Source organism: Mustela putorius, unplaced genomic scaffold (genome assembly GCF_011764305.1).
Source record: "Mustela putorius furo isolate JIRA1106 unplaced genomic scaffold, ASM1176430v1.1 tig00003869_pilon_pilon_pilon, whole genome shotgun sequence".
In the NCBI taxonomy this organism is placed as follows: domain Eukaryota; kingdom Metazoa; phylum Chordata; class Mammalia; order Carnivora; family Mustelidae; genus Mustela; species Mustela putorius.
Genome location: NW_025422021.1, coordinates 20,101,609 through 20,117,691, shown reverse-complemented (window position 1 = coordinate 20,117,691; position 16,083 = coordinate 20,101,609). Strand labels below are relative to the sequence as shown.

The 16,083-nt window shown below is 38.2% G+C and overlaps 1 long non-coding RNA gene across 1 annotated transcript; it reads left to right on the top strand.

Annotated features, from left to right (window-relative positions):
• Positions 1-1,624: 1,624 nt before the first annotated feature.
• On the top strand, positions 1,625-15,335 carry LOC123388011. The gene is made up of 4 exons (XR_006602555.1): positions 1,625-1,791; positions 2,092-2,179; positions 4,637-4,708; positions 15,234-15,335. It is a non-coding gene; the product is annotated as an uncharacterized LOC123388011 (long non-coding RNA).
• Positions 15,336-16,083: the final 748 nt, after the last annotated feature.

Below are 16,083 nucleotides of genomic sequence, written 5' to 3'. Positions count from 1 at the left end.
CAGAAAGAGTGGAATCAGGCAAGACGCTGCTTTAGAGGAGGAAGAGAGGGAGTTTGGTTTTTAACATACTGTGTTGAAGGGGTGCCTGGGTGGCTCAGTTGATTAAGCATCTGACTCTTGGTTTTGGCTCAGGTCATGATCTCAGGGTCCTGGGACTGAGTCCCACAAATGGCTTCTGCACTCAGCAGGGCATCTGCTTCCACTCTCCCTGTGTTCCCCCTACCTCGCCTGTTTGCATGCACACATGCTCTCTCTAAAATAAATACGTAAAAGTTTAAAAAAAATACTATGTTGCAGTGGTATACTGCGTATTAAGTAAAAATGTACAGAAATAGTTAGGAGGAAAGACCACACTTGTGTAACTGAAATATGGAAGTCATCAAAGGACAGAAGAATAAAGAGGAAAAGTAACGGTTTGTTGGGAGGGGAAGCGATGAAGGCGAGCAGTACAGACAAAGTGTGGCCCCAGGGAAGACTAATGCAGAAGGGAGGCCAAAGGGAATGAGGCCTGAAAAAGTCCAGTAGACATGGTGCTGAGGAAGTCAGCAGTTCCAGCAAAGTGGGCAGTTGAGGACAGGATTCTAGCGGAAGAGGTTGTGCAGGAAGAGGCCCCAAAGCGTGAGAGACAGGGAGCGCTGACCACTTGCTTAAAAAAGTGTCACGAAAAGCAGGGAGAAAAGAAATAGCCAGAGTACTCCCAAATGGTCACGTATTTCGGGGAGCACAGACAAAGGAGGAACCCGAACAGGTATCGCACAGGAGTCCTGAAGGCCAGGACTAGAGGCTTAATACTACAACTGTATTAATTTTAAAAAGATAGAATTGATATTGACATCTTTATCAGTGCATCTATTCTGAAGAAAGCCAGTCTTCCGATGAAAGTGAAGAATAATGTGTTTCTTGGTACTGTAGAAGAGAGGGCCTGGTCTAGAACCCCACAGGCTGAATTGGGCTCACAGACTCCTGTCACCTAAGTGCCACGGTCCCCATCCCTCCCGGTCATCCCATAGCTGACCAAAGCCATGAAACCATTTGCATTTTCACCTTCTGCTCTAATACTTTCTAAGGCTAAACCCTCCAAATGATAAAGAAACTTTAAAATAAATAGCCCCATAATTCAAGGCAAATACATCCTGATTTTGTCTGAATAGACTATTTTTTTAACATACTGAGTTCGGTACATTTTATTTCTAGTTGTTATTTTCTTCTGAATTATCTCACCGTGCAGAGCCTGTCTGTGCCCCCACCCTCAGGGCTCCCGCTCTCGAAGAACTGATTAAGGTTTGAGGACTCTCACCCTTGCCTTTGCCATGTGCTCCTGGTTGCTTGAGTGTTCCTTTTATCCCGTTCTGTTTAATTACCATGCAAACCCTCTGTTGAGCTTTTAATTAGCAAGTTATCTTCATCTGAAGACTGGAAACCCTGGGCTCTTTCAGCATATATTAGACAGCTAAAATATGAAATTAAAGAAAACAGAGTTTTAGCCAACAGAAACAAGTGACTCATTTCCTTGTGAAAACACACAAGGTTTATGTTACTCTGGCAACGATATTCCAGAACAGCGTCTCTCCCCTCCCCTTGTGGAGCTTTTATGTGTTCCTGTTACAGTCTGTGTTCTGTGGTGACCTAATGTGGAACCAAGTCACTAAGTGATTCATGAGACAGGAGAACGGTGCTTTCAACTCAGCCCATCCAATGTCCTTTTGACCGAAGGAAGAAAAGTTTACTTTGCACAAAGAGAGGAACTGTAAGAAGAGAGAAAGAACTCTTGCCTGAGTGCTGTCCCAGGGTGTAAGTGTGGTCCTGCTGTGACTTTCAAAACACCACGACTGGTTCCAGTACGTTCGAATTCTAAGTGTTTTTCTAAAGGCAGCTGATTAAATCATAGTGTGTAACCTTTGTGCATGCCGCGCGGGGAGATGAAGATTTAGAGACTCGTTTCGCAAAGACCCCAGATGTTTCTTGGGCTTTGCATCATGGGCGGGAATTTCATGGTACCGAGGGCCAAAATTTCAATCCAAATCACTCCAACTCTCCAAAGCAGAAATGTGTTGAGCAAAAACACTTACACTAACTCTCTTTTTTCCCTAGGTTTTAAGCTGTCTGAGGTACCGAAAAAGAAGTGGAGAGAACCTTCAATTTATCAGGCTCTTGCTACAGATGTTATTTGAAAATTATGGTATGGATGAAGGGAAGGCTTCAGGATTTTAAGTTTAGAGACTCTTCGTGAGCACCTTTATATATATATATATTTAAGATTTTTATTTATTATCAGAGAGAGAGAGGGGGAGAGAGCCGAGCACAGGCAGACAGAATGGCAGGCAGAGGCAGAGGGAGAAGCAGGCTCCTTGCCGAGCAAGGAGCCCGATGTAGGACTCGATCCAAGGACGCTGGGATCATGACCTGAGCCGAAGGCAGCTGCTTAACCAACTGAGCCACCCAGGCGTCCCGAGCACCTTTATATTTTTATTGAAAGGGCAATAAATTTTGTAGCTATGAGAATGTAACAGACTAAAAATTACTGGTGTATGAAAATTTTTAGTTTCTCATACTTGCAGTCTTGCTCAGCCATTTTCCCCCCTCAAAAATGTCTTGCCAGTTCTCTGGGCTTTGGAGAGAGAACAGAACAGGCAGAGAGAGAGAGGGAGAGAGAGAAAGAGATGGGAAAAGTGGGAGGATGAAGGAAAACAATTTAGTGTCAATTTATATATAATGTATTCATATATAATGTCAATTTCTATAATGAGGGGCTAGGAGAAAGAAGATAGGTTACAAATTGTAAGAAAAGTCAGGGCTTCGGGGTGGCTTAGTCCGTTGAGCTGCTGGCTCTTGGTTTTGGCTCGTTATAATCTTGGGGTCCAGGCATCGGACTCAGGGCTCAGCGGGAAGATGGCTTGAGGATTCTCTCTTCCCTCTCCCTCTGCCCTCCCTTCCCCCAACAGTTAATGCTCTCTCGCTCTCTAGAATAAATTAAAAAAATGAATCTTAAGAAAAATAGTAGGAAAGGTCATATACACTGAAGATAGTGAAGGAGACTTTTGGGGGATTTGAGGAGAAAGGTCCAGGAATAGTTCATGTATGTGATAGTGCAGGTGATAAGGGAGAAAAAGGGAGGATTTTAATAATAATTGCTGGGATTCATCATGGTGTTCAGGAAATACAAGAAAAGGGCTTGATTTATTTTGAAATCAAAATAAAATTTGTTTGCAAAAAATTGTGTATGTTTAGATACAACATCGCTCTGGAAAATATTAGAAAGTGCTATTATTTTAAAAATTGCTTGGCAAAACTCGAAATTATTCCTCCTGGAAAGATGAAATCTTAACTTGGAGAATTCTGAGTAGAAGTTCTTTTCTTTCTTTCTGTGTGTCATTTCTAAATATTAAGGTAGAAGGCTAAAGTCAACAATTTATTTTATGAAACACTCTAATTCGGTGTTGTCATTGGGAAGGTGGCTCTGATGGGAATGACTTTCCTGCCCTATGTAAACAAATCAAAGGCATTAGGAACAATTTTAAGTTCAAATCAGTTCATTATAATTTTTACATGATTTTCTCTTAATGAAGCAATATTCTGATTTTTATTTTTAGTATGATTTTCTTCTTTATCCTGACCGCCACTCCACTTCTGAGTATTAAAAAAAAAGTCCGTCTATTGGACATGTAGCTTGTGTGAACTTAGAGTTACAAATTCCCTATAGAAATACTGATAACACTTTTTTGAAATTAATAATGCAAATAATTGCAAAATATTTTTAATTTGTTCAGCAATGTAAAATGAGAAAGCGGTTTGCTGTACAGGATGAAGAAAGCATGTTTTACATTTTTGAAAATTGTAATTGTCTACTATAAATATTAATGGATCACATCTACATAACTATATAAGTACCAGTTTGTAAATATTTCAAACATGAAATATTAAATATGAATGAATTATAATTGACTACAAGAATTGAACTTTAATAGAAATAAACACCAACCAGATCCTTGACCATCAGTTTTAAAAAGATGTTACATGCCCCACCATATTGACTATGAAATGCACCATTGTGATTAGTGAACAATCAATCATCAGATTCCTTATTTATTTGATCAACTGTTTTGAAACCGGCTATTAAATTTCATGATAATGTTGCCAGATTTAATGAGCAGTTTTGCTTATTTCAATTTAGGAGAAAATTCTGCATGATCTTATTCTATAATAAATACTGGCTATGTCTATATGATATGAGAATGAATAAGACTGAGGGAAACTCTGGAGGCATGGAGCCAAAAAACCCTTGATTAAATAAAAATTTTTTAATTGTGATGAAATACAAGTAACATAAAATATACCATCTTAATTTTAAATTGATCATTTTTAAGTCTACAGACAAGTAGTAAGTATACTCACTTTGTTGTGCAACCCATCGCAGAATTCTTTTCCTCTTGTAACACTGAAACTGTATACCCATTAAAGAACCATTTCCCATTCCTCCCTTCCCCTGGCCTCTGGCAACGAACATTCTACTTTTTGTCTCTATGAATTTCACTATCCTAGATACCCTATGTTAGTGAAATCACATAGTATTTGTATTTTTGTGACTGGCTTATTTCATGCAGCATAAAATCCTCAAGCTTTGTCTATGTCATAGCAGGCATCAGCATTTCCTTTCTTGGGTGAGATCATATCATTTGAAAGAACATGGATGGACCTACAGGATATTAAGGTAAGTAAAATAAGTAAAATAAGTCAGACTAGAAAGACAAATACCATATAATTCCACTTGTAAGTGCAATCTAAAGAAAAAGTGAATAAACAAACAAAAAGCAGAATCAGCCCTATAAATACAGAGATCAAACTGCTGGCTGCCAGAGAGGAGGGGAGCAGGGGGTTGGGCAAAATGGGTGGAGGGGAGAGGGAGATACAGGCCTCCAGTTATGCAATAAGAAAGTCACAGGATTAAAAGGTAGAGCATAAGGAATACAGTCAGTGATGTTGTAGTAGTGATGTAACAGGACTGATGGTAGTTATACTTGTGGTGAACATAGATAATGGATAAACTTGCCAAATCACTAAGTTGTACACCTGAAACTAATATCACATTGTGGGTCAACTATATCCAAGTGAAAAAATTCTTATTTTATAATATAGGCTGAATAATATTCCATTGCTTGCATATACCACATTTTATTTTATCCATTCAACCACTGATGGACACTTGGGTTGCTTCCATCTTTTGGCTATTGTGCATAATGCTGGGTGTACATATACTTCCTCAAGACCATGCTTCCAATTATTTTGCGTACATACCCAGAAGTGAAATTGCTGGATCATATGGTGGTTTGATTTTTTGAGGGACCACTGGGACCACCATTCTTTTCCATGGTAACTGCATCGTTTTACTTCCTTTACTTCTTGGAACAACACGCAAGGATTTCAATTCCTTCATATCCTTGACAACATTTATTTTCTGTTTTGTTTGTTTGTTTGTTTGTTTTTTAATATTGGCATCCTAATCAGTGACGTTGTCCTTGATTGAATTTAATTAAATTTAAACATAAAAATTATTAAATAGAGTGAAGTCTCTTATACATATAGAAAGAAACATAACTCAATTTCTGCTTAAGTTGCTATCCTTTTTTCAGTTTATTTTTAAAAGTGAGATATATATCATGTAACAATAATATATTTTAAAAGAAAATTATTTCATGCTTAGGGTCTACTTGTCTATTGCTGAGTATAAAGCATCCAAAACTTAGTGCCTTACAACAATGAAAGTAATTTACAATCAATAATTTAGCTCAGAATGCAACTATCTGACAGGGTTTGGAGGAGACTCCTCATCTCTGTTGCACTTTGCATCAGCTGGAATGGATGTTCTAGAGGCTGGAACATTTCTGAAGGGTTGCTCCCTCAAGTCTGGTGGTTGGTGCTGGCTATTGGCTGGGACCTTAGCTAGGACCTTTTGTCTTCTGCAGAGTGTGGTGACTAGGTTCCAGAAGTGAGTGTCCTGAGAGAGAGGTAGGAGGAAGTTGTACTGCCTTTCATGTTCTATTCTTAAATAACACATGGTGCTGCTTTTTTGAACTCTTTTGTTAAAGAAGTCATAAAAGCTCACTCAAGTTCAAAGAGGAGACATAGATTCTACCTCTCAATGCCCCATCAAGGTTCTTGTTCCAAAGGCGGGGTTCTGGAGAAGCATGTGGAATGAGAACTATTGTTGTGCCCTTTTTGGAAACCACGATCTGCCATTTTTAGTGACTTACTAAACCAGGTAACTGTATGTGGAAGCATCTAACACTAAACATAGTCACATTTATGTTATGTTTTAAGGTATATTACAGATCTCAACCATGCCGTGTTATATAGAGATGTACTAAAGATACTTGCTCTTGTGTTTGTGTGTATGTCTGTTTGTGCAAATTATACTCTATTTACATAAAAATAAATTCTACTTGTCTATCCTGCCTCTATTCTATGGCTCATCTATAAGACTTGCAGGCTCAGAGCAAGAGTGTAGCTGGAAAATCACATATCATATATTTAAATAAATAATAGTTTTCAAATAATGAAATTAGTAACATATTAAGCAGAATCATTTCCATTCTCTTAACTTGACAAATTTTCATTCATAACACCCTGGAAAGTACAATTTTAGCTTACAATTTTCAATCCGACAGGTTCTCTGTCAATATGATTGGAAGAGACTGCCCCTGACTGCTAGCTCCTGTTTCCTTTTCTCTTCCCCCAGCCCCAGTTCCAACTAACATATTGAAGAATCTCGTGCATGTCCATGTAGACAGTTCAGCCCATGTCCAAACCTCAGCTACAAACCCCTACTACATTTTAGTATGGGATTATGGCTACTTTTTAGCCACCCCTCGGGGCTAGAAGTACAAACATCAGAAGTATAGAATGTCTTCCAGGAGATGGTGCAGGGAATGTGTCCATGTAGACTTTGGAAGCCTACATGACATTTTGGGGCCATTTGTGTAGGGATTTCTAGGGTCTAAAATTTACTGATTGGGATATAGAAGTGGGGATATGGATTCTAAGAGACCATGTCCACTTAGCCCTCCTCACTGAGCTCCCATAAGATGGAGGAGGACCAGTGCGGGGATCTTTAAAACCCAGGAACCAAATCTTGCCTGGGTCTGAGGGTGGTAGCTGTGGGAAGGTAGGAGAATGAGCACTGATGTTCCCTGCCATAAGTTTTGCTTTGAATGTGAGGTACAGCCCTATTTTCTCCCCTCTAAATATTTTTCTTCTTTCTTTTCCCTTTTTCTTTCTCTTGCTCCTTTTTCCTCTTATTCTCCCTTTTATTTTTCTATTTCCTTTCCAGATCTTCTAGGTCCTCTTTTCTCATCTTCGTAACCTCCCACACCTCACAGTTAAATGCTGGGACTTTGTTAGAGGCCTTTGTTTTGCAATAACATTGTCTTCTGGGACTGAGATGGTTCTGTCCCAACAGCAATTCCACTGCCTTCCTTCATCTGTCATTTTATTTTATTTTCCTGCATATCTAAGTTGGAGTCTGAGCCTGCATATAGGTGCTATTGATATCCATGCTCATAGTTTGAAGATTTAAAAATCAAGCTTTATTATATAGGAACCATTTCATTTCAAGGTGATCAAAAAGTGATTTGCCCTATTGACCTCCAACCATGCATGAACAAACAACTTTTATTAGAACTGGTGATACTTGGAAAGGATATTTGGAAAGAGTGAGTCAAAGCTGTTTGTATCTTATGAAAAGCATTTTCCCCCCTCTGGTTTTTAGTTCCTTTTAATTCAAGTACCTTAGCAGATGCTTTGGGTTCAGTTCCAATTGGTTTATCCAAAACTAATATGACAGAATTAATTAACTCACCATTCACCTCTTTTTACTTCTTACTTGTATAAGTAGCATATGTACTTGGTAGTAAAGTTTCAAACCATATAGGTGAGTTCAAAATAAAAAATAAAAATTTCCCCTGGAAAATATGACATATATTCTTATGTAATTAAATGTGTTGTTTCAAAGAAAATATCTCTAAAAAACAAATTAACAGGAGAAAGTGGGAGAAAAGGAGTCATTTAGATCTTCATTCTCATTTTCTTTATCTTTTATTAGAGTATGATTTTCTTCTTTTAAAAGACAAAAAAAATCTAGCTATTTAATTATATGCTTTTAACAAATAACTTACTTTCTTCTTGAAGACATTCTTATTGGAATCTGTGACTCCCTGTTACAAGTTTTAGCTGTTGTTTTATGGACTGCTGCTTGCTGTCAACTTGAGATTTCTTTCTTTTTTTTCTTTAGAAGAGAGAGAGGGAGAAAGTACATGTGCAAGTGTCGGGGGGGGGGCAGAGGGATAGACAGAACTTTAAGCAGGCTCCACACCCAGTGTGAAGCCCCACACAGGGCTCAATCTCATGACCTTGATGTCATAGTCTGAGCCAAAATCAGGAGTTCAGACTCTTAACTGACTGAACCACCCAGGTACCCCTTGAGATTTCTTTTCATTGCATTCTTGGATTAGCATTATTTTTCCTTATATTTCATATCTTTCTTTTTTTGATTACCTTTCCAATTTGTTGTAATATACCCTTTGGTAGTATTTTCAACACAATCTATGGGTCATGATAAACTTTTTTATTTTTCTATGTCCAAAAATAAATCTATTTTGCACTTACATCTGATTGATATTTTGGCTAGATACAGAATATAGATTTAGTTTTCTTCTCAGTACTCTTAAGGCATTGTTCATAGACTTATTGAATCTAATGATTTTAATGAAAACTTTGATACAGTTCTGATTCTCATTTCTTTATACATAACTGTTCTTTTTTGGAATCTTCTCGGATCTTTATTTATCATTGGACTTGTTAAAATATCCTGGATATGTCCAAATAGTGGCCTTGGAAGAAGCATTGATAGTATTAAAACATACCACTCACAGAGTTAATACTTTAGAACAATAGCAATGAACTACTTCTTATCATTCTGTTGGTCAGGAAATAGTGCAGGATTTGATGGGGCTGCTGTTTTGCTCCACAGGGGTCAGTGGGGTTCACTGCTGGCTGCTGGGGTGGGCTGGAAGGACAAAGACTTCATTCACATCTTTGTTGCCTCAGTGCTCTTCCACATAGCTTCTTTCTCCAGATGGTGTTCCTCATTTTATGGTCTAACCTAAGCTTCCTTGCAGCATGGCAACTGGCTTTCCCAAAAAAGGCTAAGTCAGATCTACAAGGCTACAGCAAACATAGTCTCAGAAGCTACCAAATCCCACTTTCACCACATTCTATTGGTCAAAGCAAGTTTCAGGATAAATACAGGGTTAAATATAGAAAAATTGATTCTACTTATTGCTGAAAGAAATTAGGAGTCTCATCACAAAAGCCATCTGGTATCGCGGGTATTGTTTGTAGCCCTGTTTGGAAACAATCAACCAAAAGGATTAATGAGAATTTTCAATCCTGAGAGCTATTATTTTCAATTTTAGGAAATTTCCTTTCACTACTTTTCTCTCCCTCTCTATTATATTCTCTGTCCTTCCATTTAGGAATTCCTATTAGATAGAAGTTGAAACTTTGGGGTTGAACTTTTATATCTTCTCTTCTAAGTTCTGTTTTCTAAAATTTTTTTTTAAAAGATTGTATTTATTTGTTTATTTGAGAGAGAAAGAGAGAACATGGCGGGGGGAGGACCAGAGGGAAAGGGAGAAGCAGACTACCTGGTGAGCAGGAACCCTGACTTAGGGCTCAATCCCAGGACCTTGGGATCATGACATGAACCGAAGATAGATGCTGAACCAACTGAACCACCCATGAGCCCCCAAGTTCTGTTTTTTCATCTTTTAGAAGATTTCTTTATTTTTCTCCAGAACCTCAAGTAAATTTCATATTTTGCAACAATGTTTTACATTTCTAAAAACTCTAAAGAGTTCTTTGGTTGCATATTTTTCTTAGCATTGTATTCTTATTTTCTATATACAACTTGTTCTTGAATATTTTTTAAATGGAAGGTTATTTCTGTTCCCTTAATTATCACTGTTTATCTTGTGCTCCATTGTTTTATTTCTTCATCATATTTATGAACAAAGCAGATGAAAACAAGCTTATTTAGTAGAGATAACTAGTTTGAGTTTTCTCTGTAGGTGTTGAGGCCTATTGAACCAAGTTTCTCCCATTCATGGAGACATGAGTGTGAGTATGAGCATTGAAGGGGAAAGCTTCACTTAGGAGTAAGATCAGAAAGCAGGCAAGTAGACCAACTTCATTCTGTGTTATGCTGAATAAGGAAGGCGTTGTTCTGGAACACGTCCATGCCCTGCTGGTCCTACTTTCTCTCCAGTGTATTTTTCTGGTTTTTGTTTTGTTTTGTTTTGTTTTGTTTTGTTTGCTTTAGTACTTTAATTTTATCCTGGAAACAAACATTGCAACTCTCCTAGGAAGAGTGGGATGGGTTTGACGAGGGGCCAAATTGTATGGTTGCTGGGTAAATAATTCGTTATCATCTTGTTTTTTACTCCTTTCCTACTTTGGTCCCCTCCAAGCTTGGAGCTTCCTCTTGGCTTTGTTGCTGAAGAAAATTATTCCTCTCTCTCCCTTTTCAGCCCTTTAAGTGTCCATTCTACTTTCCGTCTTCTAGAGATTTATCAAAAACTCTGGTTGCTTGATGTTTCCTCCTCTCCTTTACAGCATTGCTATGCACTTATTCTTTTTTGTGCTTCTTTACTGTCCTAACTTGGGGATAAACTCTCAGCCATATCAAAATGGAGGACAACAACATGATGTTAATGGTTACTTGGTATTCCACTATATGGGCGGGCTACAATTTCCTTCAGTAAGCTCCTATTTCTGAGCAGTTAGATTGCTTCCATTATTTGGTTGTTACTCTTACGAATGTGTCAAGGAGGACAAAATGTTATTTTAAGAGATAGTTTTGGGCATAGCTAGAGTAGGACGGGTAAGTCAGTGAGATAGGTTAAGTGTTTCTCATAAGAAATAGGGTTTTTTAGGAGGAAGGAGGAAATGAGCTGAGGAGAATAGAAGATTGAGAGATCGAGGAGGTCCAACAATAGAGCAAGAAACCGAAGCCCAGGTAGAGGAAATGACCAGAAGTAAGGAGGACCTTGTCAGGAGAGAGGTGTCGGAGTTGGTTGTATTCTGCTACTGTGTAACACCCTCTGTGGCCTGACACCTACAGCAGAGTCTATTATCACAGTCTTAGGGAAGAAAGGGATTGGGCAGTGTCTAGCAATGAAGAGTGACATGATGCAGGAGAGACATTGGGGAAGAATACAGCGGAAATAGAAGTTACTGGGAGAAATATAAGCAAGTCTTCTCCTTCCCACCCTCCATAGATCCCCAGAGACACTGGAAGGGAGTTTGGGTTTCCCACTGTGTGTCTGATAGGGATTCAGGGAAATTTAACCTGAAACTTGAAGTACTAATTCCACATATCAAGTCCATCTCAATTTCTTTTTACTGGGATACACTGCATCAGGAAAAGTCTCTTCCTTTTTTATTTTTTATTTTTTTTTAAAGAGAGAACATGCACATAAGTGGAGGTGGGAGAAGGGCAGAAGGAGACGAAAACTTTTTTTTTTAAAGATTTTATTTATTTATTTGAGAGACAGAGATCACAAGTAGGCAGAGAGGCAGGCAGAGAGAGAGGGGGGGAAGGAGGTTCCCTGCTGAGCAGAGATCACGATGCAGGGCTTGATCATGGGGCTTGATCCCAGGACCCTGAGATCATGACCTGAGCCAAAGGCAGAGATTTAACCCGCTGAGCCACCCAGGCACCCCAGGAGAGAGACACTCTTAAGAAGGCTCTGTGGAGAGCCCATTGTGAGGCTATGTCTCACGACCCTGAGATCATGACCTGAGCCAAAACCAAGAGTTTTTGGCTCAGTCAGTTAAGCTGACTGAGCCACCCAGGCACCTCCAAAGTCTTTTCCTTTTAATTAGAAAAGTTTTCAGGATGTCTTAGATGAATGGGGTTGAACTGCTGACCTTACCCTAATTCCACCATATAAGGGCTTAGGCTTGGCCAAGAGTGTGGCCTGAAGGACTAGCTTACCGGTCTCACCATATCCTCCATGCCATTAAGAGGCCTTAGACTGCTCTGCTCACACTGGCTTATTAACAAAGAGGAAGAAATGTTGAGCTGACTTGATGTGAAGTCCTGAAATAGAGTGGGCTTTAAGTTAAGCTTCATTCTGTCTTTCCCTGATATTGCCATTACTCTTCAAAGAGTAAAAAAATGGCTGCAGATGATGGCACCCAGAGTAGGAAGAGAGGATATATTCTAGATGTTTCTCTTGACAGGAGACTTTTCTTAGAAGCCCCCAGGAAACTTCCCCTTACACATGTCCACTTTTAAACCAATCCCTATACTCAATGGGGTCTTGTGGTCCTGAACAAGCCAAGGGATATGGGAGCACATAATTAAATGAGACTGGGAGAGAGGTGCGGGGGGGGCGGGGGGGATGGGTAAGACTGGGATATAGGAGAAAGGATGTTAGGGAGACAACCTCAATGCCCAGTGTGTTCTCTTCATAGTCAGAGCTCCCCTTCTCTCTCTCTGATGCCCCATGATAGGATCTTGCTAATTAAATGCAGCTATCTTCATATCATTTCTCTGATTTGAGGACTCCATGAAGGACAGATAGCAATTAAACTTGGTTTCTCATTGTTCTCCAAGACCATTGCTATTTTCTGACCCTTCCAACAAGGACTACCTTCTGTATCTCCTTAGCTCGTTTCTCAGCATCAAAGCATTTGTCAAGAAATTCCCATAGCCTCTACAGTCTACCAAATGTTTTACCTCATAAGCACCACCCTTATGAAAATATTGGCATCCCCAGCTATCTCTGGGATGTTGCCATGACAAGTCCGTGCCTCCTCCTCTATGCAGACTATAGTTTGCCAGCTATCAGAGGATAGAAACATTTCAGATGTTGTTAGGTATTTCTAATTGCCTTTAGAGGAGATGGTACCAATTCACACTCCCATAAATAAGAAATGAGTGTCTATCTCCTGTCACATCCCTGCCAACATTGTGTACTGTCAACCTTTTGATCATTGTGAATTTTATAGGCTAAAAACTGGAATTCTTAATTTTGTTTATCCCTTGGTCAGCCAGAGTATACCTCAAGTTATTTTTTTTGTGTTTAAGTGTCTCTGCAGGAAGTATTTTCTGAGCCCTCGCATATTTAGGACAACCTATTGCCTACACATGTGAATGCAAACCTGAAAGTTCTAAGTTCACAGCACAATTGTTTATGAAGACAGGTGTGAAGCTAGGCTGATTTTTATCTTGATACTTAACTTGATATCGTTTTGAGTCCTTAAAAATTATAGGTTTTTTTTTCCTTTTGTATTCTAGGCTTTTTTTCCCCAGAACTTATTTATGCATAAGTTTTTTCCTAAATATGTATATGTGTGTGTGAACACACCAGTTTTCCCGAAGAACATGTTCTTAATTATAGTTCTTCTATTGCCACTGTCTATGAGTTCTGGTTTCTTTTACAGCAAACGCAAATTCTGATAAATTGTATTTTGGCTCCCTATTTCCTGTGTCTACTTGACATTTAATATCTGGTACACTTTTTCTTCACTAACTCTCCTATGATAACACACAGCACATCTTGCACATCTTAAAACTTATTAATATACACTAATTCCCTTTGGTTATTTATTCATATGTTTCATTAATAAGGCATTTACAATTTTTATTCTTCGGAGTCAGGCTTTTAGTAAGTACAAAAATAAGATGCCTACAAGGGCATTCCTTTATTCATAACTAAATGAAGGCTTTGGACCGTATAATCAGACTTTGCCCAAAGCTGTTCTCTGTGACCGTCAGTTGCTTAGACAATTCTTATATAACCATACCTGTGTGAAGAATTCAATGCCAAAATTGGTGACACATGTTTAACACTATCCATTGTACCAATTATGAACTTTATTTCAAGTAGATGAAGTGACTAAACATTAGATAGCCACACAATTCCTGCAAACAATCATTCTCTACTTCTTACATGTCACTGTCAACATTTATAAATAAAAGACTCTAGGTTTCATGAATCAGTAGACTAGGTAATTGGGGGTGAATTGGCTGGAATAATTATGTGGAAATCACATACAGCTCAACCTTAATGTATTTTGTAGCTGTAGCAACATAGAAGATCATCTCAAACAATAGTTCTTCATCTTGGCTGCACTTTGCAACCATTTGGGGATGTGTGGATGAGCCCAAACACACTGATCTCTCCAGACACAGCTCCCACTTCAAGAACATCAAACAGTCCAGACAAACTAACCATTGTAAAAATATCTATTAAAATGAGCAAAGCATATGCCTTTTGGTACAGCAGTTCCATTTCCAGGAATCTGTCTTCCAAAAATACTCAAATATATACATAAAGATTCATTTTAAAGATATTTATTTATTCATCCAACAAATATTTATAAAGCTCATATTCATGGCCAGAACCATTCTAAACACTGGGGCTAGTAAACTGTTTGTGGCCAGGAAGATTACAGCCTTGTGGGAAAGGCCAGATAACAAACACACAAACAGATAAACTGGGGAAAGTAACAGATAACCTAAGTAACATAAGTGCTATGCAGAGAATTCAAATATGGTACCCAGTGATGTCCTCTGGAAGGTTTACTTCTCACACAGCACTGGGGAAGATCTATTTTAGGCTTCTGTCTGTCTTGACTTTCTGTTTTTTCCACAGGCTATGAAAGCCTGTGGTGGGGAAGAACCTCTCTGAGACATCTCCCCCTAGATTTCCAGCAGGGCTGAGGACTATATCCTGGGAAACAAGGCAGTCTTTTCTATTCCCAGACGTTCTGAACCTTACTTGATTTCTTTCTGTCTTTTTAAAAATTTTATTTATTTTAATCTGGTAAAATACACAAAATATAAAATTTATCATTTTAACCACTTTGATCTATAGGATTCTCTGTTATTAAGTACATTTAGACTATTGTATAACCTCACCACTATCTATCTCCAGAACTTTTTCATTAATTTTAATGAATCCCAACTTATCAATGATTTCTTTTGTGGATTGTTTCTTTGGTGTTTTATCTAAAAGGCATCACAAGTTATAAGCATTTTAAGAAATAAATTAGAGACCAAACAAAGTCAAGGAATATGTTGTTTCTATAACTGAGGAAAAACAAATAGTAGAAAAAGTACATGCACACCCATTCATTCATTCATTCATGCATTTGTTCATACTTTTCAGATGCCAAGCCATCAGAACAGACAACAGGGAATAAAGAATCAGAAGACCAATAGGGACAAAAAATTAACTGATAATGAAATTCAAAATAAATTGTGTGAGAAAAATATTCACAGTAACTTACTGAAATCATTGCATATGCACTTGTTATCACTTTATAGAATTTAAGTGGAGTAAGAGTGTTGGGTACGTAATACTGTATGTTTTTTTTAATTACTGTATAATGCAAGAAGGATAAACTTAATTTCTGTATCTAGGAAATATATTGGAAAGAATTATAAAAAATAATTTTTTAATTCTTAGAAAATAGATATTGATTAATCCCCGTCAAAGCTTTGGCAAGACAAACTTCAGGTGGGTTAATCTGACATATTTCTTTTGACAGCCATTGATCAAGATGATACATGGAATACTTTAAAAAACTGTTATTAATAGTTCATAGCCCTCTTGAAGGGACATAAAATGATTTAAGGTCTGCAAACCGGCTTCTTACATGTATCACAGATAAAATACAGTAGGGTAGTTAACCATTGTCCTGGAGTTCCAAGAATCTTAGGTGAATGCTTTTGGGATACTTGCCCTTATACTGACTGATCTAAGAAGGAGAGAGTAAATTTCATCTTCTTCAGGAGGAATTTAGGATAAAGAATAGAAAAGTCCCTTTTTTTCTGGCTGTGAAACACCATCAGAAATCATGGAAGCATCAGAAATCATGGAAGCCCATCCTTTGGAACACTATGTGAATTCTCCCAGATTAAAACTGCTTTGATAAAGTAGAACACTGGTCAGAAACCGATAGCCCACAGCTCGGTGGAAATAAATGGAAAGTAATGGTAAGTAAATACTTCTACAA